We start from the raw sequence: 22,375 nt of genomic DNA on the forward strand, positions 1-22,375 counted from the left end.
CACTGTGTTTCTTTTGGTTATGGAGTCTGTCAAACTCCATAGGCATCATCGTTTACATTGTGTCGCACAGCACCTTCAGTGCAGTGACACGGAAGTCTTTCAGATTTCTCAAGGTTTAAATACCTTCTCTGGGATAAACTCCAGTTTCCTATAGCAGTAAAGTGAAATTGACTTTACTTATCTTTGTAACTTGCAAGACCCAGCACACCCTATCTTACAATAGAGTGCTGGAGGGGTTACTTATATCCCCTGTGTCTAGATGCTCATGTAACATTTTTTATGTTACCCTTTCCTCACAGAATGACTGGTGGCAGGGGTTTCATTCGAACTACCATAGTTTGCATTTACCGCGGGCTGCGTTCACATCCAAAGTAAAGAAACCGCAGGAGCCATCTTTTTCAAAATGGTGCCCGGTCATATTCTTTCGTTTGATCTTTGTCGAAAGGTCCTTGTAGAGATTTTCTCTGCGTGCCAAACCAGGTTTGGTCACTTTGTTCATTTCACCTTTGGCAGGGTTTCTGGAGTGAAACCCTCCTCTGGCTCCAGAGTGTCTGGGGTAGGCATGAAGTGAGGGAGGTGCCCAAAACCCCCTGTGCTTAGTCTCCTAGGAGATCCAAATGCACTCTGTGGTGATTGGCTGGCTGACTGTCCGGCAAGGACAGCCACCCTGCTGGGTGAGTGGCAGCTAGGCTGGAATGAATGGGAGAGACCTGAATAAAAGGCGAATCCTTTGGCTTGGGAGGCAGAGTGGACCACTGGATGAAGGAACCAAAGAAGAGCTTGAAGAGGACGCCTGCTGCAACTCCTGGACCGTTGGTTTGCCCGGTGAATCCCTGATGCAGTGCCGAAACGCAAAGTTCGCATCGACAGAGAAGCCCCTGCAAGAACGACTTCTCCCCATGAGTTGGTGGGACCAATCAACTCCAAAGTAAGCCACCTGGACATCTATCTCGGAGCTGATTGAATTTCCACAGAGTTGCTGCTGGAAACCGTATAGCCAGGGAGAGGAACACCAGATTGTGTGCCTTGCTTTCAAGCTGGCTTAAAGCTTTTGGAGGATCCTCTGGACTCCCAGGAAGCAGGACCGACCTAGCCTGAGTCCCCTCAACAGAGTGCGGGACCCCAGAAGCAAGGAAAGTCCATCTTGACAGCCAGGAACCACAGTGTTGCTTTTTGCGGTAGACGCGAGGAGCTGAAACGCAAAACAGCCACTGAAAGTGAAGTTTGCCAGTTGCTAGTTTTGACAGTCCCGGTGCATCGCAGGAGTCCCCCGACGTCGTCCCGCTTGCCCCCACGACTGAGGTCCAGGAACAGTGAGATCTGTAGAGCTGCACAGGAACAGAAGTCAACAGCTGCATCTTTTCTTTTTTACTAAGGTACTGTAAAACAAGTCTAAGAGAATTTACCTCTTACTGTAAAAGGGTTTGAAACTTCTACAACTCACAAGTCTAATCAGCATGTGGCCCTACATTTGATTCTTTTTTTCATCAAAGACTCCTAAGAACTTGCACAAAGACTTTTCCATTTACATACCAGAAGTGCTTCATCCTATCCAAGACTTTTGCCCATTGACTTTGACCTAGCCTATTGAATTGAATGACTCTTCTAGGAAAATCTAAAAGTACTTACCTGCTTAGGAATATTTGTGGTCTCTTGATGTTCTAATAACCTTTGCCTTTTACCAACTTTTAAGAGTTGTCTGAATACCAACAGTAAGATATTAATGTTCCCAGCACCCTTGTTATTGAAGTCACCTGTGGGTGTAGGTTGTGTCTGTGGGCCATCCCAACGGGGTCTTCTCTGATTCAGAAACTCAGAGTGTACAGTATTGAAGTGTATTTGTGTGTTACTATTCTATGCTCCCTTCTGAAGAAGGCTTTATAACTGACTGATACATACGTTAATAACTGTTTATGCAAGAAACCTTGAGTGTAAGAGTTTACTTGAATACCTGTAACTGTGAATCTTTGTGTAACTCCACTACAGCTCACATTTCCCCTCTTGAGATAAGCCTGGCTGCTCAACATGCAACCAAAACTGTGTAGTACAAGCTTATACCAAAGGTTGGGTTGCCTATACTAGTCAGAGTTGTTTGTAGTGTTCCCAGAGGGTACTGCATACAAACATTGCCTAACACTGGTGGCAGACAGTGAGAATAGATTGTAAAGTTGTTACATTAAGAGTTTGCTTTACTTTTGATCAACTTAAAACCTTCACAAGGCTAAGCTCCACTAGAAAGGCAATTGGAACATGACAAATATGGATAACTTCAGGCAGGAAGCCATGATCATTTTAACAGTAGAGCAACTGAAAGAATTGTGTAAAGTCAGGAATCTCCCTGTTAAAGGAAAGAAAAATGAACTAATTGCAAGATTGTTGAATAATCAAAGTCTGGGTAGTAGGCCTGTCACACCTACTATCCCATGAAATGTGGATACTGATAATGAGGATGACAATTCAGAGTCTAGCTCTAATATTGTTGAAGAGTCAGAAGAGTTAGAGGAGTCTCAGGAAGAGACCCCCTCTTTACCTCAACAGGCCCTTATGCCTCAACCTTTAGCCACAGGGAACCTACCAGGTCCAGTACTGAGTCCAGAATGTGTCTCTGTTCAAAAAATTAGACTTGAGTTAGAGTTCAAAAGTTTGCAACTCAAAGCTGCAAACAAACATCAGGACATCAAACTAAGGGAAATGGAAATGCAACAAATTCTTGAAATGAAGAAATTGTCTCTCAAACATGTTTCTATCCCAGGGTCTTCTAGATCTTCTTGTCAAAAGAGACCTTGCATGTCTAAAGAAGCAGTGAGTATGTATGATGTGAAACTTGATATTTTGGATTTGTTGGGTGCTTTTGAATATAACTATGGGATTCAGGGTTTCACAGGGAATCAGTTGATTCTTAGGCTCCCCCAGGTTGCAACTGATGCTGTAATGGAGGTGGGGGAACTTGAAAGATTGGAGTATGAAAATGTGAAGCTAGCTTTGATAGCTAGATTTGGGAAAACTCCTTCCCAGTACCTTAAGAGGTTAAGGACCCTCAAAAAGACTGCCGGTGCCCCTTGGGCTGATGCTGTAATGGAGGTGGGGGAACTTGAAAGATTGGAGTATGAAAATGTGAAGCTAGCTTTGATAGCTAGATTTGGGAAAACTCCTTCCCAGTACCTTAAGAGGTTAAGGACCCTCAAACAGACTGCCGGTGCCCCTGGGGCTACCCGGGTGTGTGAATGTTTGAAAACTTAGATGTTGGATTAAGGGTTACAGAGTAAACTCTTTTGAAGGAATGAGAAATCTGTTTTTGTTGGAATCTATTTTTGATGCCTGCTCTCCTGAGCTGAGACAGCACTTGGCTGACTCTAAAGAGATTGATCCCAAGAAGCTAGCAAAAGCCGCTGACTTATGGGTTGCCAACAGGGCTACTCACAAGGATTCTGGGGTCACTCATAAGGACGAAGGGAAGCAGCACAAGAAAGATGACAAAGGGAATTCTAAACCCTCCAATCCATAAGAGAGCCACACACATAAGTAGGGTAAGCCACATGGGAAACCAGGTCAGGCTAGTGAAACCTCTGGTGCAAAACCAGAGGGAGGTCAGCAGAAGCCCCCATGGAAAATGTTATGCTTGTGGGTCTACTGACCATGTGAAAGGGGATCCCAGATGCAAAGGTAGATCTTCAGGGGTCCACACCGCCTCCTTAGCCTTCATCCCTGAGGGAGAAGTACCTATGGCAAGTGGAAACCTTCAACTATTGGCTGAAGACCCCATTGAAGTCTCTGCCAGTGTTTCTTTAGTGTCTCTGGGTCTGTGGGAACAGCAGAATGTAGATCTGTATAACTCTATACCAGATAACACAAAAGAATACTACAAGGACAGTGTACTTGTAAATGGTCAGGAAACCCCTGCCATTAGAGTCACTGAGGCCAGCATCACAGTGGTAGAGGAAACCATTTTCAAACCTGAGGATGTTGCTAAGGCACCCAAATGTCCCACTAAGCTTGCTGGAGGTCCTATCCAGATGGTTCCAATACTCCCAGCTCTCATCCATTGCAACAATATGACTGTAAGAATACCTGTCAGTGTACAAAGTGAGGTGCCTGGGAGAGTTCTCCTGGGGAATGACTTAAACAGGCTTGGAGTTGTATCAAGCACCCCCAGGCCTCCCAGTTAAAAGAGGCAGGAGCAGACTAGGAAGGCCAGACAGCTCACTTTAAATGACTCTCAGTTGGTTGTTACAGAAGAACCTATACCACCCAGTCCACGGGAAGAGCCAACTTCTATTTCCAGGAAGAAAGAGACAAAGGGAAACCTAAGGTCTCAGGAAACAAGAAAGATAGTACTTCTGTGCATCAAACCAGGATATCCCCAAGAGGACAGTCCAAAGTCACACCTGTGACTACTCCACCAGCCGAGGCTGATTGTGAGATCCAACCAGAAGAGATTGAGTCAGCTACTGATGACAGAGAGCTGGAAGAAGACCTACCCCCTGTTGGAGATCTGGATTCTAGAGACCACCCTGAGCTAAAGTATTTACTGGCAGAAGGTAGTCCCTGTAGGGCAGACTTCAGCAGAGGTCAAAGAGAGTGTCATACTCTTGAAGGACTTCACCAACAGGCAGCATCCCAACTGGAAGGGCAAGAGCCAGGGAAGCACAGGTTATACTGGGAGGATGGCCTCCTCTACAGTGAGCCTACTGAGCCTACCCCAGAAAACTACAGAATACTTGTAGTGACCCAGGAGGTGAGACATCAGTTTCTACAGTTAGCCCATGAGATTCCTTTAGCTGGTCACTTAAGCTTTAAGAAGACCAAGGAACGGATTTCTCTTTATTTCTACAGGCCAAATTGGGGTCTAATGTAGATAAATTCTGTAGACGCTGTCACACTTGTCAGACATCTGGCAACGGCGGAGCCAAGAATGTGGCACATTTGGTGCCTCTCCCAGTGTTGGGAGTTCCTTTTGAGAGGGTAGGAATCAATATTGTTGGTCCCTTAGATCCTCCAACCTATTCAGGCGACCAATTTATATTGGATCTGCTAGACCATGCTACCAGGTATCTTATGTCACAGCTCAGGCCGTGGCTAAGGCCCTACTTGGTATTTTTGCCAGAGTAGGTTTTCCTAAGGAGGTTATCTCTGATAGGGGATCCCATTTTATGTCCCACTACATGCAGGCCATGTGGAAAAACTGTGGAGTGACCTCCAAGTTCTCAACAGCCTACCATCCCCAGACCAATGGATTGGTAGAGAGGTTAAAAGAACTATGAAGAGCATGATAGGTGCTTTATAAGAACCCCTTAGAAGAAAGTGGGACCTGCTACTGCCATGCCTTCTCTTTGCTTATAGAGAAGTCCCTCAGGAAGGGGTTGGATTCAATCTCTTTGAGCTTCTCTATGGTCATCCGGTTAGAGGTCCATTGGCCCTAATCAAGGAGGGGTTGGAGAGTGCTCCTTCCCACAAGCCAGTGAGAGTCACTGACTATGTGTTAGGTCTCTGAAGGAGAATGACACACATGATGACAGAAACTTCAGATAACTTGAAAGCAGGTCAGGCTCTGGTGAAGCATTGGGATGACCAGAAGGCCAACATGGTTGAGTTTACTCAAGACCAGCTAGTTCTAGTTATGGTACCTGCAAGGCAGAAGGCCTTGCAGGACAAATGGATTGGACCCTTCAAGGTTGTGGGAAAACGTGGAGAGGTCAATTATTTGGTGGATTTAGGCAATCCTAAGGAGGCCCCCAGGGTCTTTCACACCAACCGCCTAAAGGCCTATGTCTCTAGACCAGACCTGGGAGCTTTGCTTCTAGCCTCTGATCAGGAGGAGGAGGAGAGTGAGCCTCTACCCGATCTCCTCAGGGGACAACCTTTAGATGGAAAGATAGAAGTAGTTAATCTCTCTTCTGGTCTGACACTGGAACAACAGGAGGAGTGCAAAGCTCTGTTAAATCAATTTGCCCCTCTGTTTTCACTCTCACCAGGCTTGACCCATTGAGGCCAGCACGAGATTCTCACTGGCGACTCTTTAACTGTTAAAAGCAGAGGTTACAGAATGTCAGACCATGTAAGAACCCACATAAAGGAAGAGGTCAACAAGATGCTTTGTCTCGGGGTAACAGAGCCCTCTACAAGTTCATCGTCTAGTCCAGTAGTGCTAGTACCAAAGGCAGGATCCAAGAAGTTGAGATTCTGTGTGGACTATAGAGCCCTTAATGCAGTCACCATGACCGATGCCCATCCTTTACCTAGGTGGACAAACTTGGTTCAGCCAAATACCTCAGTACATTTGACCTAACCTCAGGCAATTGGCAAATAGCTCTGACAGACCATGCCAAGGAGAAAACTGCATTTTCAACCGCAGGAGGCCTCTACCAGTTTAAGGTTATGCCTTTTGGATTACAGAATGCACCTGCTACATTCCAAAGGATGGTGAATCATGTTCGGAATGGGATGGAGGACCTCTGCATGGCATACTTGGATGACGTAGCAGTATTCAGCCCTACTTAGAAAGAACATGTTGACCACCTAGGATATGTATTGCAGGCTTTTGAGCAGGCCAATCTGACCATAAAGGCAAGTAAATGTCAAAGTGGTCAGAGTAAAGTGGTCTACCTTGGACATGAGGTAGGAGGAGGTGAAATAAGGCCATTGCCTAGCAAAGTACACACTGTACAAAACTGGGCCACCCCTACTTCTCAAACCCAAGTGAGAGCCTTTCTAGGTCTCACAGGTTACTATAGGAACTTCATTGAGAACTATGGGTTCATAGCTTCGCCATTGAATGTGATCTCCTCACCCAAATTCCCCAAGGTCAGATGGAATTGAGGACTGCACTAAGGCATTTGACAGACTTAAGCAAGCCCATTGTCAAGCTCCAGTATTAAGAGCTCCCGACTACAGCCAATCCTTTATTGTACAGACAGATGCTTCCAATACTGGTATAGGTGCAGTTCTGAGTCAGCTGGATGAGAAAGGCAGGGAACACCCAATCTGCTTCATCAGATGGAAACGGAAGGAACCTGAGACAAAGTGGGCAACCATAGAAAGATAATGTTTAGCCATTGTGTGGTCTTTTAATACGTTTAGACTATACTTGTATGGATCTACTTTTGTGATTCAAACAGACCACCAACCCTTGAGATGGTTAATGCAGATGAAGGGGGAGAATCCTAAATTGTTAACACAGGTTTCACGCGCAACGTGGGGACCAATATAAATCTCCTACTATTGCACTTAATCAAACATGAAGCCATAAATAACAAGAGCATGATCTACACGGCATTCATTGATTTAAAGATGGCTTTTGATGCTATACCTCGACACAAGCTATGGGCAAAACTGCATGCATGGAAATGCCCAGCGAACATTCTCGAACCCATCATCCTACTGTATTCTGACACTTCAATAAAAGTCAGACTCTCAAAACAAGGACAGACATCTGCTTCCATCGTGACAAGGAACGGCCTAAAACAAGGATGCCCTCTGGCAGCGACGCTTTATAATCTGTTCACGTCAGACATTGACCAACATCTGGCAAATACCCAAACAAATCCCCCTAAAATAAACTAGATACCGGTGCCGATAATGGCCTATGCAGATGACATCGTTTTGCTCGATAGAACCCCATCTGGACTACAACTTTCGCTTACAGCACTAAGCAACTACATGAAACAAAATGACTTAGTCATCAATATTACAAAGACAAAGACCATGCTGCTGACGAAACCACAAACAAAATCAAAACACCAACCGAACTTCAACATCAATGGAATAAGAATAGAAAATGTCACAACATTTAGATATCTAGGGATTACACTCAATCAATCAAAAACAGAAGCGGACTGGCTGGACAAAATAGAACAGAAAGCCCAAGCATTAGCGCGTCAGGGGTGCATCCTGCACAAAAAATATGGAAAATTCTCATATAAACCGATCATTATGTACTACAGGCAAAAATACGTTCCCATAATAACATATGGATCTGAAACTATGTTGAATACCGAACATGTAAACTGGGTAAAACTTGAGGCAATATTTTGGTGCAAGATCTTAAATCTTCCTCAATCATATCCCATGCCCAGATTCCGCTACGAGATAGCAACTCAATCCATCGGATCTATGGTACGATGGAAAAGAATGGACATCTATCGGAAAATAATAGCGGACGATATCACTCCTGCAATTCAAATTTTGAAAACCAATCGCAACGCTCTAAACAACACAATCTTAGAAAACTGGAAAAGATTAATCAACAAAGAAATGGAGAAAGAAGAGATCTCCGAAGAACTTTTACTCAGCCGGCCACAATATGCCAAAATCAAACTTCTCCAGAATGATTGGATTCAAACCATTGATCAGAAAAACAACTACAAACGGACGCTGCACTGTAACGTAGACAACAGAAAACTTCATGAACCACAGCAATACCTGTTGAAGTTTCCTGACCCAAAGATCAGAGCAATTTTTTTACGACTTCGGCTAAATATCTTACCAACGAATGATTATTTAGCTGAAACAAGACAAATCCCAAAAGACCAAAATCACTGTCGGTTCTGTAAACTTAAGACGGTACCAGAAACCATATTTCACCTCGTGTTGGAATGCCCCTCTCTTGCCATCCAACGAAAACAATTTGGGGGACATTTTGACATTGGATCCCAACAAATGATTACAGATAAAAGATGGGCGGCAATTCTTAGCGGAAAGAACAACAAACATATATATATACAGTATCTCTCTACCTACAAAATATCCTTGCCCTCACGAAAAAGAAATCTTAAAAAGCAACGACCTTCCGCAGTTCCTTTGCCTCTTGCCACTGATGTCTATATCTCCAGCTCCATGGCCATATATGCTTTCTCTCATTCTTTTATGAATTAAAATGATGGAAAAGTTTGACACCAAACTAAAAACAAAAATAAATAAATAAATAAATAAATAAATTGTTAAGATGGTCAATCATCCAACAGGGGTTTATTTTTCCATTGAACACAGGTCAGAGTGTAAGGGGGACAAGATGCTGTGCCAAGAATGTTGGGGGGACAGACACCATTGTCCCCCCCCTAAAATTTTGCACGTGTTTTCAGTCACCTCTAGCTAGGACCACATACAAATTCACTCAGAAATCGTGGAAAATGCCCAAATCGCTACCCCCTCAGCAACCATTGAAGATCAATATACTATTTTAGGGCCACCAAAACAGCAACACTCTTTTGGTATGTAGCCTAAATGAGACAAACACAACTCAAAATAACACTCCCTTGCTAGCAGAGACCACTGACAGTGCTAACAATGTGATTACTGATTGTTAACTTGAAGCTACCTAGCACAATGGAACATAACAAAAAACCCTGTCAACTCTTAGTCCCCTCATATTATTCTCTCCACCCTCAGTTCCCTCGCATCATATCCTACACTTTCAGACCGCTTTATTTCCACCCATCCACACTAGCTTTGCAGTCAGCCGAGGCAGCACTACCTCTCAGTATCCCACGTTTTACACCTCCAAGCATATATTCCTGATAAAACAATTGACCATCAGTCCTCTCAGGTAATCTCCACCACTCTTGACACCACATTTTACCCCTCCACGTTCAGAATCCATAATGACTGTCACACTCTGAGACCCTCACTTCTTTTTCTCAACTTCCAGGTCCCACCGTGGTACCCTTGAACTCTCCACCACTCTCTTTTAATCCCCCAACTTCCCTTATTAAACAACCTCAATTTTCAACCACACTGTGTCAGCCGTCACAACTGCCTGCTACCCTAGTATACTTTAGTTCACTCCCAACCACCTTCGAAATGTCTTGATGAAGTCACTGCCCCTAAATGTGTTGCCTCAATGGTGCCACTAAACCCAATACCACCCGCCAACACCAGCTTTTTCGCGCTCTCAGACATTCCGATTTCACCACCTTGAAATTCTGCCTCCCCAATGCCAACTTTTCACCCTCAGCCACCTCATGCCATCCCCCCTCTTAGCCTGCATATTATGCAATGCGCTTTCAGTCCTCTCCTGTCCTCCTCTCACTCTTATTGACCGCTGTGTATCCCATCTCCTCTCAGACCCTCTTATATTATCCCTCTTAGTCTCTCGCATTTCATCACCTAAACTCTGAGACACTTTAGCTGAATTGTATACACTTTGCACCCCTGTAGCAGCCCCCACCCCTTACAGGCGCTAATTCAATTCACTCCACTCCCATCCTCCATCAAGCCATCATCGTCACTTTAAGCCTCTACAACATCACCCTTTTCCTCTCATATCCTTCATGTTATCCCCTCGTGCAGCCTTTCATATCAACCCATCCTCCCTGTGTTTATGGGGAGGGGCGACCTGCTAAACGGGGCATTCGAAAAACAGTCCGTGGCCTCGGGTAGGGAGAATGTATGTTTTATTTTGTAGATCAAGCATATCAAAACTGGTCTTCGTATTAAACCAAGATTTCTCAACAAATGCATTTAGCAATTGAGAACAGTATGCAACACACTATTTGCTGAGGGGTAGAAACTATGGTGCTTCCGAAAGGCTGATGTGCCGAGGGAAAGGTGCACTATATTTAAGGCTACTGGTTTTATGATATTTATTTTTACTCAATTTCCATCTGTATTTATCTACATTTATTTTTTCGCTATGTGAGAAAATAAGTTGAGCCAGTATTTTTCCACATTTATTTACATGAAAAAAACGTGCACTCAGGTGCGTATAATGCAAAGCTCGAGCTGCGTTCTTGCACAACAAATCAAGCTCTGCATATGTGCAAGCATTTAAACAACTTGAAAAAGAATTAAATTCCCTTTTCAACCTCTGTTATGTTACTTTGCGTAGCCATTGACCTGCAATGCATGTTTGACAACTTGAAGACACAAACAAGAGACATGCATTTCTGTTTTTATCCATCTTTTTACAAATAAACACTGAAAGGAAAAATAGTGATTTCTGCCTCTGTTCATTTGTAGAAATCAGTAAAAACAGAAAACAGGCAGCCTTATTTATATTCCGGGAGCATGGCATTCAGTTGCCCCTATACCAGCTCAATATGCCTTTCAGAAGCACTGGCCTGAATCTGATGCCCTGGCGGTCCTCCGATTTTACTCCAGGTCAGGGCCCAGCTTGAAAACTCAGACCCTGTGTACATCCTAAAGAGCCAGTGAAGTGAGAGTGTAGGCTGTGCTGTTCTTATGCCTATTGAACACATGTTCCCTGCTGGGTCTGAAGGCATGTGAGAAAGAGGTTTGACAGCCTCCAGCTGTGCCCACATCAGATCGTTCCCGCCTACACAGGAAGGAACGCTGTACTTACATGGTGGCACCAGCCAAACCATCTTGCGAAAGTGTGTGGAAGGCCGACCTCAGAAAATAATCAGAGAAAAATTAGAAGCAATTTGCTAATCTCAGCAAATGGGTTATGTTCAAATGTTTATCGATTTGTTTTTTTAGCAACTAGGCACGCAAAATGAACATGCCCTGTGGTGTAAATAGACTTGAGAGTTGTGGGAGGCGAGGGTACAAATCCTTTATAACATGTGAGGGCCATTTTGAAGAAACTTTGATTCATTTTCTGTTACATTGCTGAGGATGTCATGACGCCACACACATGTTGCAGTGGTTAGATCACTGTCATTGGTAATGTTTTTATTTCTTACTGGTAATCTTCATGACCCCTAGTCCTACTCTTCCTCGCCACTGTGCTAAGCGTACTTACTATTGAGATAACACCTCCTCTTCCGACCAATCTCTCCAGTACGTTCTCTCTTTTCCTTCTTTGTTTGTGCCCATACCCTCTTTCACCCAAACATAAAGCCCACTTAGCAGAAAGTACCAAACTCGCTGAACTGGATTGATCGACAGCCTGTGAGGGTGCTGTGGGCTGTGGGCCTCATTAGTGTGACGAGGAAAAGTAGGACTAGGGGTAATGAAAATGACCAGTAAGTAATAAAAACATTACTGTGACGAATTGCCATCTGTTTGAACAGATTCATCCTTCATAAAGCTCCATGCCAAAAGCATAGTGTGTGCTTGTGCTGCAATGCATCAGTATTAAGATCTGCAGTGCCGGCTGTACCAGTGGAACAGAGCCGGTTCAATGGTCACAAGTGCCCATGTGACAGCTGCAGTGACAGCAAGTCTCTGCAGCACAGCGGCTGTATTTAAGACATTCACCACTATACGAAAACCCTATAATTAGGAGTCTACCCTACTGGTGGCTAAGACATCTTTAAAAATAAACCATACCTGAGTTATGGTATGGTAGATGGTATTCTCATAATTATTAAAGCCACAGCAATTTGATATCACACATGTGTCAGCCCTATGAGCCCAGCTCACCTCTGAAGGGATTATGTGTAGTCTCACAGTCAGGCTTCGCCTTGCCACTGCTGACAGGAAGGTAGCCTTGGGGAATTGCTTCTCTTTGTTCCTTTCTGAGGGCACGTAACCCTTCCCCAGAGAGACAGCCGCTCCTCAGGAAGCTGGCCTGGGATCAGGAGTCAAAGGTAACATCCATTCACAAAAAACTAGGCCTCAAACCAGGTTTTGCATATCTAATGGCCTCTGATTCTATTGAAAAGGGAAGGGGGTGGGAATAGTGATGAAAGAAGGAGCTCTTTACAGCTTGAGAAAGGTTCCACCATCTTGTTTCTCTATGCCTCTGTCTTTCCATCCTGTCCCCTCCACTTCCTGCAGCACAGAGAACTTTGGGTGTGGTGATGGTGCCTGCTGCGTGTGTACACAGTGCATGCATGTGCACATTGACTGCTGGCCTGCCAAGGTGGGTTTTCGTTGTGGGTGTGGTGGGGCATCACTTTCTGACATTGATGATCTTGACACACATGGGCGCTTCTCATGTGTCCATGTGTATGCATGCATATTTCTGCTAGACTGCATGTGCATTGCTGGGTCCCCCCACATCGCCTGACACAAGTGTGTGCGCTCACTGCCCATTTGCTGTGCAGTGTATGTGTCAAACCGTTTCATATGCCCATTCTGGACAGTTATGCCAGTGGATGAATACAATTGTGGACTACATGTACATGCAGTTGTTCTTACCACCATCATCTTGGGTCCCACCATCATCTCGGCGATTCCTATTCCCTCCATGTTGAGGATACTGGTGGCTGTATCCTCCCATGGCAGGAGGCGAAGGGGGTCCAGTGTGCCTCCTCCGGTAACCACACACTTTCTTCTGTGCTTGGCAATGAGCCTACCGAGCCTTGCCGTCAGGCCGTGCCACCTTTCATGGCAATCCCTGGTAATGCAGAGGACAGTACCCACAGCCGTCACGCTTTCTATGACTGCAGCCCATATGGCACTCTTTATCTGCACACTGGTCTCCCTGTGCTCGCTCCCGAACAGTTAAGCTGCATGCTCTACCACAGCATCCAACAATGCAGTGGGCTCCACCTCTGAGAATTTAGGCTTGCAGAGCCAGGGAACTGGTGCCTGGGACCTTTTTTCCTGTGACATTTTTGGGCAGCACTTCTGGGCCTGGATGGCAGCAGGAACAGGGGGATTCAGGGTGGATTGTGTTTTTTAAATGACCTCCACCAGCCTTCCCATTCCGGAGGTGATGCTATTTCCCGTACAGGTAAAATCGCCACACCAGTATTACTGACGACACCATCAATATGCTGGTATTATGGGAAGTTTAGTTGCCGGTATCGGTATTACAGGCAGGCACATTGCTGTTGTCTCCGGGTATTACCGTTTCCGGCAGGGGAATGTGCGCACGCCCGTAGACTCTTAGTACGCTGGTAATTCTGGCAATCGCCCTGTCAGCAATAGTTATACCAGCATGCCTGTATTAACGCCATTCTAACGCCATACTTGTAATGAGCCACAATGTTGTGTTGAATCCAGTTGACCTCTGAAGTTAGCCACTTCTTTAAATGTTCCTGCGCTCTGAAGTTAGCAATTGTGTTGAATCCAGGTGCCCTCTGGTGTCTGCCACTGCTTTAAAACTTGCTGTACCCTAAAATTTGCCATTGTGTTTGCCACTTGTAAGGAAGGCATGGCATCAACAGTAAGACAACCACAACTGACCACAGTTCAAGGGTGTTTATTGAACTTCAAAAAGGGTATGATAAACGCCTATCTAAACCTAAATCTACAGATGGGAGCAAACTATGACCATAAAATAATAATAACGCAGCCCTAGTGGTGTCTTGTCAAAATTTTGTTCACTCGAACGTAGCACACTCTCTGGCTTCTTTAGCACAAGGTTACAGTTCACTCATCAGCATCAGGGCCTTTGGAGCGTAAGTCTCCTTGTTTCTAAAAGTCTCTTAACTCAAAGGGCCTGATGCAACCATATAAACAAGTTCTTATTCCCTCTATATTTTCATAAGTATTCACATCAGGTGCTTCACTATCCACTCCGGGTCCCCCTCAGCCGGGCTCATATCCTTTCAGTATAAAGTTCTGCACATGCTTCCCTCTGCCGGGCTCAAGTCTGTCTTTCACCTTTCCCTTTATCGCACAATGTTCGTGGGTTCTTCTTTTTCGGGTGACTCATGGTTCACCCCGGATCCCTCACTACCGAGCTTAGATCCCTTCAACACAATTAGTCTCCCTCAGCCGGGCTTGGACCGATGTCACTTTTACATCAATTATCGAACACCTTCGAATGTGCACAGGGTTTGTGTTGACCCGTTGCAGGACCCCTTCAATTTCACAATTCTCTTTTTTTGTCAAGACTCTTGGATCGCGTAGAGTATGTATACCTCCGTCCCTAAGTATTAAACAACAAGATACAAGAAAACTTGCTATTCGATCATTAGAGCCACAGGTGGCAGGCACAGGAACACCAGTCCTCCGAGTGGCTGCAAAGGAAGGGGCAGGTTAGGTAATGTATGCAAAGACCCAATGAATGTCACAGTAACAGCAGAACAATTATGGCACCTACCAGGTAGTGGGATGCAGGCCGTAGGAGGGGAAGAGAAGACAACAGGAAGAGGGTCTTACCAGGTCGGAGTTCCTATTCCCTCAGGGGTCTACGCTGCAACATCAGGGAGTAAAACCTGAGACAGAGGCTGACAAGCTGATAGCCCACCGGAAGCACCTGAGGGAGAGGCAGTCTTAGGAAGTTGTGGTTACACGGAACAAGAATTTTAAGAACTGAGATGAGGAAGAGGGACTTGGGTGTAATGATGCATTAGCCATAATTATGTGTCTACAATAAAGTCGGGCACCAAGGAAAAACAGCACCAGTACCAGAATATGTGGCGATGGAGGTTTATCTCTCTCTGTCGCTCTCTTTCCAACCAGCCCATGCTGCAACTGCTAACCTGATTCAGTCTCACACAATGGGATGTATGATGTGCTCTGCAGGGGTTTGAGTTGTTTGGTCGAGTTCTGTACCAGGTGAGGCCCTGCCTCCTGCCCCACTTTCAAACAGAAGCCCAAACACCTATAAAGTAAGGCACATCTCTACCACACAATGCTCAGTGGGGTTAGCTTGCAGCACATTGATGGGTGCTTGTGCAGCCCGAGTGATGCTGGAATAACACAGTGGTGATGTGTAAAGCAGGCTGGTGATCTTTGGTGATAGTTTTTGTGTGGAATCAGTCTCAGAACATCTTTCCCTATTCCGCAAGCTATGCCGGACTGCTAGGCAGTGAAGGCAAATAACACACATGTAAGCAGAATGTTAGGACCTCTCCAAACCTCCTATGAGAAGGAATCACACACACTTTCTAGTTTCCGCGAAGATCTCTTACCTATGGTGTTGGTGCATTGTTCATGGTGCACCGCTATAAAGAAGTCAACAACCAATGAGATCTGCTTTGAGGGAACACTTCTGCAAAGTCTAGCGGCAACCTTCTAGCCTTCGATGATGGCATGTTAGTGTGGTACATGCTGGTGTCAATACTGGGCCAGAAGAGGAGAATCCAAAAAGGAGCGAGATACTGCAGTAGGTTTTCTTGCAACACTAATCTGACTTACACTTCAACAAAAAATTCGAGCTAGAACTTCACAATCTGAACAGGGAGTCTTCTGAGGCTTGGATCAATGTAGTGTTTTTTTAATCCAAGCAGCATTTCTGCTGAGTTTTTTTCCCCCCAAGCTGTTCACATGGTTTTGTCCCACCCACCCCTAGCCTTTTCACATGGTTCATTTGAAATCTTATGTGGTGTTTGTCAATTTAAATGTTTGAAAGCATTTTTAATTTTTTAAAACTTTAAATGGTTTAAAAAATAATAACGAGACATAAATTAACATGGGGGTTTGCAATGTTTTCAGTCAGGCTCCTTTTTTAGCATCACTGTGGTATTGTTGAATTTAGAAAGTGTACCTAATTGCGTCACTGTAGTATAGTTCAAATTTAGAAAGTGTGCCTAATATCATCACTGTGCTAAAAGTTTAATCTAGAAAGTGTGCATATTATAATCACTGTGCAAAGTTGAATCTAGAAAGAGTGCCTAATAGCGTCACTGTGTAATATTAGAATCCTGATATTACAACCAAGCCCTAATTCCGCACACGCCACAAGTCCACCCCACCCTGCTAGGTCCATAGAAAGAGCCTCACTCTGGTGCAACCCCCACCCTCTAATTCCCTCCCCCTCCCACCCCAAACCATCCCACCCTCCACCACACTCCCTATCCCACCCCCTATTCAACTCTCAAGCCAGTAGAACCCTCCCATCCCAAACCACCCCACCCTCCACCATGCCCTCACCTCATATCTCCTATTCATGCTATGTATATGCTATGTACCTGTATCCCCATGTTATCAGTATCACATGTTTTCCCTATCCATCCTGTTGCTTTATTTATGTATGCTGCTATGTACACCCCCTATCCTGCTCTCGTGCTTGGTCGCAGGCGTTTTACTGATAACCACCATATCACACTACTATGCTTACTCTCTCCTATACACCATCATTCAACTAGAACACAGCTATGCTATGACACATTCGGCCTAGCTGTTCTCATACTAACATGACCCCACGAACACCTCATCATCCTAATAAAACACAGCTAGCTGAGCACATACCAGCTATTTTAGGCGTCTCCTCATGCCTGACACAGCCAGAACTCAGTCTGGGTGTCCTCCCTCCAGACTGAACACATCCAACTGATTTCCTCAGCACCACACCTACCGCTAAGAAGCAACTATCATGCAACAACCACACGAGCTGCACACATATCCGGTGCACCAATACGACACTCGCTCTCTCTACTGACTTGAACTGCGGTTCCCGAGGGCGTTCAACCTACCAGCACTTTGAGGTCATACCATTGACACATAAGGCGCTATATAAATGCCAAGTAACATAACATAACATGACATAACATAACTTGCCGGCTTTTCCTTCTGCTGTCCTGTAAGTACATTACTGACAATCATCTAAGGGGGATTTTCCCAAGTATTAGGCATTTAGATTCCTTGCAACCAGGTAACCTCACCTAAGTAAATCAAGCCATTTCCCTTTGTTGACACCTTTGCAAAGTATCTGGCTACAGTAGTGGGACTAGATCAAAGAAGTCTTGAAAGAAATGAGAAAAGGGAAGACTACTGAAAACCCATTCCCTGGGTAGCTCGAGATATTCCTACAGGCCCATCCGATCTTGAACCCATGAGGTTGGGGAGTACAAGGGGTCATCTTCAATCTGAAGAACGAGAATGGTGAAGATGACTCAACCTATGTTTCTTTGTGAAAGAGCAGGACCCTCATTCTTTATGTGTCAGGGACAATTCCCTTCCCAAGTTGAAAATGCATACGTTCACCAACAGCTGGGAGCCTGAGAGTGAGTGGGATTGTACCCAACTTCCTGTCATCCATTTGCGCTACAGTCCCTAACCAATCATCACTCCTCTCCACACTGGTCAAATGTTTTAGAAATGCAAATGGATGGGAAAGAGTATTAGCTTTAATAGATAGTGGGGCTACTGAGAACGTCATCACTCTAGATTTCTCAAAGAATCAAGGCATCCTCAAACCTAAGGAGGAAAAACAGAGCCCATATATTGATGGATGGGTATATAGGAAAATCTATACAAAAGGAAAAGAAGCAAATTATAACTTCCCATTGAAAAATACATATATGAACAATGCAATGTGCAATGCATTAGAAAGAAATACATGCTTGGAAATATGGTGATGTCAGCAGTCCATCTACAATAAAAGTGAATTGGTTCATAGTAAAAGACATGGTCGAAAAAATAGTTATTTTTGTTTACATGGAATAATACAACAATATGTATAAAATGGAGAACAGTCAAATCTGGGATGAAAATTCCAACATTTTATAGAAAAGTTAAAAAAACCAAATTGAGGTCTACACTGTTTTTGATTTCTTCTTTGCAGGCTTCACTTTTAAAAAAATGTTCGGGCTGCTAAATATGTATCAGGTGAATGTAAAATGATATGTTTTGATATTTGTTTCATTCTACAAATTAGAAAAAGTAGACATTTTGAGCAGAAACATCACACACCAGTGATTCAGATATCTTAGCACCCATGCCAGCTAGGAATTAGTCTGAGATGGGAATAGGATTGTTGAGTGAAAGTATCAGAGAATGAAAAGCAAAAATCTGTCTCACACACACACACACACACACACACGCGCGATATGTTGTGCTGAGATGAAATCCCAATATTTGATTTATTTGATTTGCCTGAGGGGAAGTTATCTGACATATTAATTAGAAACTTAATCATAGGTGAAGAACATGTTTTAGAAAATCACAATTGTTTAATGCAGAAACCTACAAAATGACATCACGTCACATGGGAAGGAAACTGGGTTTATAAGTTACTCCAATTAGACTGCCCTCTTTATTAATATGCCCAATGAGTATGGTTTAGTGGGATGTCACTTTTGGAACACTGCCCAATCATATAGCCTAACCAATCATAATCGAAAAAGTATACAAACCTTCAAAGGGAGTGGTTTCTAATCTATAAAAGTCCAAAGGGACTCACTCACACAGTCAACGACTGATATGGACTGGCTGACAGACTGACTGGAATAAGATAAGGAGATAGAAATAATTCATACCATCAGGAAGAAGAATGGCATATCTTGATTTCCCTTGGAACCTTCTTGGATATCTAGCAGACCACCGTGAGAGGCTTATATGGAGTTCAACCCCTTGCCTTCCTCAGTGGAAAAAGCAAACAAACATGCCCAATGTAGATGGAAATAAACAAGTCCTTGAGAGGGTACCTGCCTGTGTTTGAGACAGCTTAAAGAAACTACTATTTAAGTATAATGCCAAGGGGAAATGTAATCCCGAGTGGAGGGATACTCTAAAGGGGGATAGATTCAATATTGAGCTCTCTAACTTGTGAACGTTCTGATGGGGGGCATATTAATTGACTGTACATCCTGGGGAATTAATTAATATTTCAGAAGTGTAAGTGCTTCTAGGACGTTTGGATTTTGTAAAATAGGCACACATGCTGTGTATATTGGGAATTCCTGGACTGATTTCTGTGCTGTGTAATGGCCAACTACAGAATGGAAGCCATATGACATCTCATCTTGCACATGCCTTAAGAACTACATTATTTGGAGTCATTCCCTGGTTATATCACTGAGCAAAGGATACTTGTACTAGCTCTGAAAAACTTAAGGAATTAGGGAGAGGGAATTTAACTGGCACTCTTTTTTCCCACTGTAAATTGCCAATTGAAAAATCACAAATGTGCATTTTTACACATGAATGCAGTAGAAACACCATTGAAGGGAACCTATGAAACATACACATTAAATATACATTTTTATTTTTGCAAGTGATTAACATGCAGGAATGTCAAATAGCCATTCTTTAAATTGAGTTGTCTAGAATGCTGTTTCATTTCTGCTACGCTGTGCTTGCTGGCTGAAACACCTTGCTGTGAGAGGACGACACATACCAGGATCCTTGGCGGTGTCTGCGGGGGAAATCCCTTTGAGCTGCCAGTCTTTCCTCTATTTAAATAACTGTCAGTTCTGAAGCATGTCACATGCAAAGCGCACAAAGCCTGTCACACCGTCAGACACAGAGGACGTATGGACGATCCTCTGAATGAAAAGCACAGACTTGGGTTCCTCTGCTATGCGATCTATGCAAAGGTCTAACCTTACTAACGTAGAAGGAGTATTAAGAAATGAGATTACACTCCCTGGTTCTCACACTCAATGTGCATATGATTTAAGACACCTGAGAGTTAATACTTCTATTTTGTCTAAATCTACCCAAACTCATATGACTAAATCCACTACAGAGAAAGACTGTAAAATAACAAAAAAGTCCACCTTGGACTATGAGTGACTGAGATTAGCTGTAGGTTAGAATCCCGCCTAATGTCTACCGTAAGTTGCTTGGGTATTAAATTGGTAGACTCCATGATAAAGGAGATGGCCCTGGTTAATCCTGATGCCCTAAGTGCAAACGATGATAGGATGACAGAGAATAAGGGCATGCCTGATGTAAATCTTCTCACTCGCTCAAAAGATCTTAACCCAAACAAGATTAGGTTTCATAAAGAAGTGAGATGCTCTAAGTGAGAGTTCATCATGTACTTCCTAATTTCTTCTTCATAACTCAACGCTGAGTGAGATCCTGGGGGGCGTGGTTTGATGGCTACGTGAGAGGACGTTCCTTGGAGGAACTCCCGATGATCCGATCCTGATCCTGGGAAGAAGTGATGGTTTTTGGCGGACTTTCGAGCCCACGGTGCATCCAAAGGCGTATGAAAGTGGGGGGCACATGGTGAGTGCCCTCCCCACCAGCGAGACTGCATATCCACGGAACTAGACCCCGAAGAAGGTGGCAGTCGCGCAAAGGAAGGGGAGCACCCAAGATGGCCGCCTGTGGACATTGGGCCATAAATGGTCCGACGAGCTGAGGAAGACAAGGTTGGTCGGAACGTGGGCGAGCCCAACCAGATAGACGGGTCGCATGCTCCTCTGGCTGAAGGCAAGAACATAATGGCGAGCCCCCACTGAAGAGGCCCTGGATCGTGGCGGGCTAGCGGAGTGAACCCGTGTTCAGCGGAACCTCGCTGTGAAGGGGCCGGTGAGCAAACCCCGCGAGGATACAGCTGGGCGCGTGGGCCCAGCTGATGCAGCAGGATGTCCTCCAAGGTGGTGCGACCCCAGATTAAACAGCCCACGATGGAGACCTACGCTAGGTCGCCCTCGGGCGCGGAAGGGGGCAAGAGCAAAGAAACCCCCACGGCGGCGACAGACCCACCGGGCACCATCCAGGAGGTGCTGGCAGCAACTGCCGACTTGAAGGTGGCCTGTAAGACGAAGCTGGGCCTGGCCATGAAAGAGCTGCAAGAGGGCCTAAACCTTAAGCTAGGAGCGGTCCGAGAGGAGGTGAACCTGTTGCGCCAGGATGTGCGAACGATCGCGGAGCGCACTGGGGAACTGGAGAAGGAGTTGGCCCCGACCGCGGAGGCGTGCAATACACACGCCAAGGAGCTTCATGCCCTCGTGTAACGAGTGGGCAACTTGGAGGACAGAGCAGAGCAGGCAGAGGGGAGCGCCAGGCGCAATAACATTCGCATAGTGGGGGTACCGGTGGGAATGGAAGGATCGAACCCCATGGATTTCGTTGAAACCATGCTTTTGCAGGAGATTACAGGTGGAGAGCTGACCCAGGGGTTCGCGGTCGAAAGGGCGCACAGGGCCCTGACCAGGAGACCGGCACCAGGAGCCCCCCTGCGGCCGTTGATCGCGAAGATCTTGAACTATCGTGACCGCGAGAAGATTCTTGAATTTTTCCGGAAAGGAGGCACGATAGAAAGGGGGTCAGCGAATATAACGGCGTATCCGGATTACACGCTGCTCATACAACGGAGTCGAATGAACTTTGGAACGGTGAAGAGGAGGCTTAGAGAAGCAGGCCACCGCTACATGTTGCTCTACCCCACCAGGTTAAAGGTGTTTCATAAGAACAGATCCCTCTTCTTTGAGACGCCGAGCGAAGCGATGGAATGGTTGGATATGCAAGTACGACCTCAGGAATCGGATGCCCAGACAGAAGCGGGTGGAGATAAGTAGCACGTTGCGGAGCACCCGTGAGGCCATAGCTATGACATTGGGACTGGAATATAGTTTGATATTGTGCTCATGTGGGGGAAGTCACGGCATCTGCCGGCGGGTCGCGTTGAACTCACTTCTCCTAGATAGATGACTGGGAGCTCCTGGGGAGCAACCTCTGCACCTGATAGTAGTATATTTAGTTAGGTCACTGTTAGATTGGTGACACCCCGCGGGGTCCTTGTTCTTGGTCACGAGACGGGTCCAGACGTGGGTAGGCCTGAGATCCAGGGATGGAGCTGGGCTATTGTTGGGGGTTGGCGGGGAGGGGGGGACTTGTGTGCAGTGGTGTGAGGTTGGGGAAAGGGGGAGGGGGGCACGGTTCGTCAATAGAAGGGAAA

The sequence above is a fragment of the Ambystoma mexicanum genome, chromosome 10 (genome assembly GCF_040938575.1).
Source record: "Ambystoma mexicanum isolate Mex_15411 chromosome 10, UKY_AmexF1_1, whole genome shotgun sequence".
Taxonomy (NCBI): Eukaryota; Metazoa; Chordata; class Amphibia; order Caudata; family Ambystomatidae; genus Ambystoma; species Ambystoma mexicanum.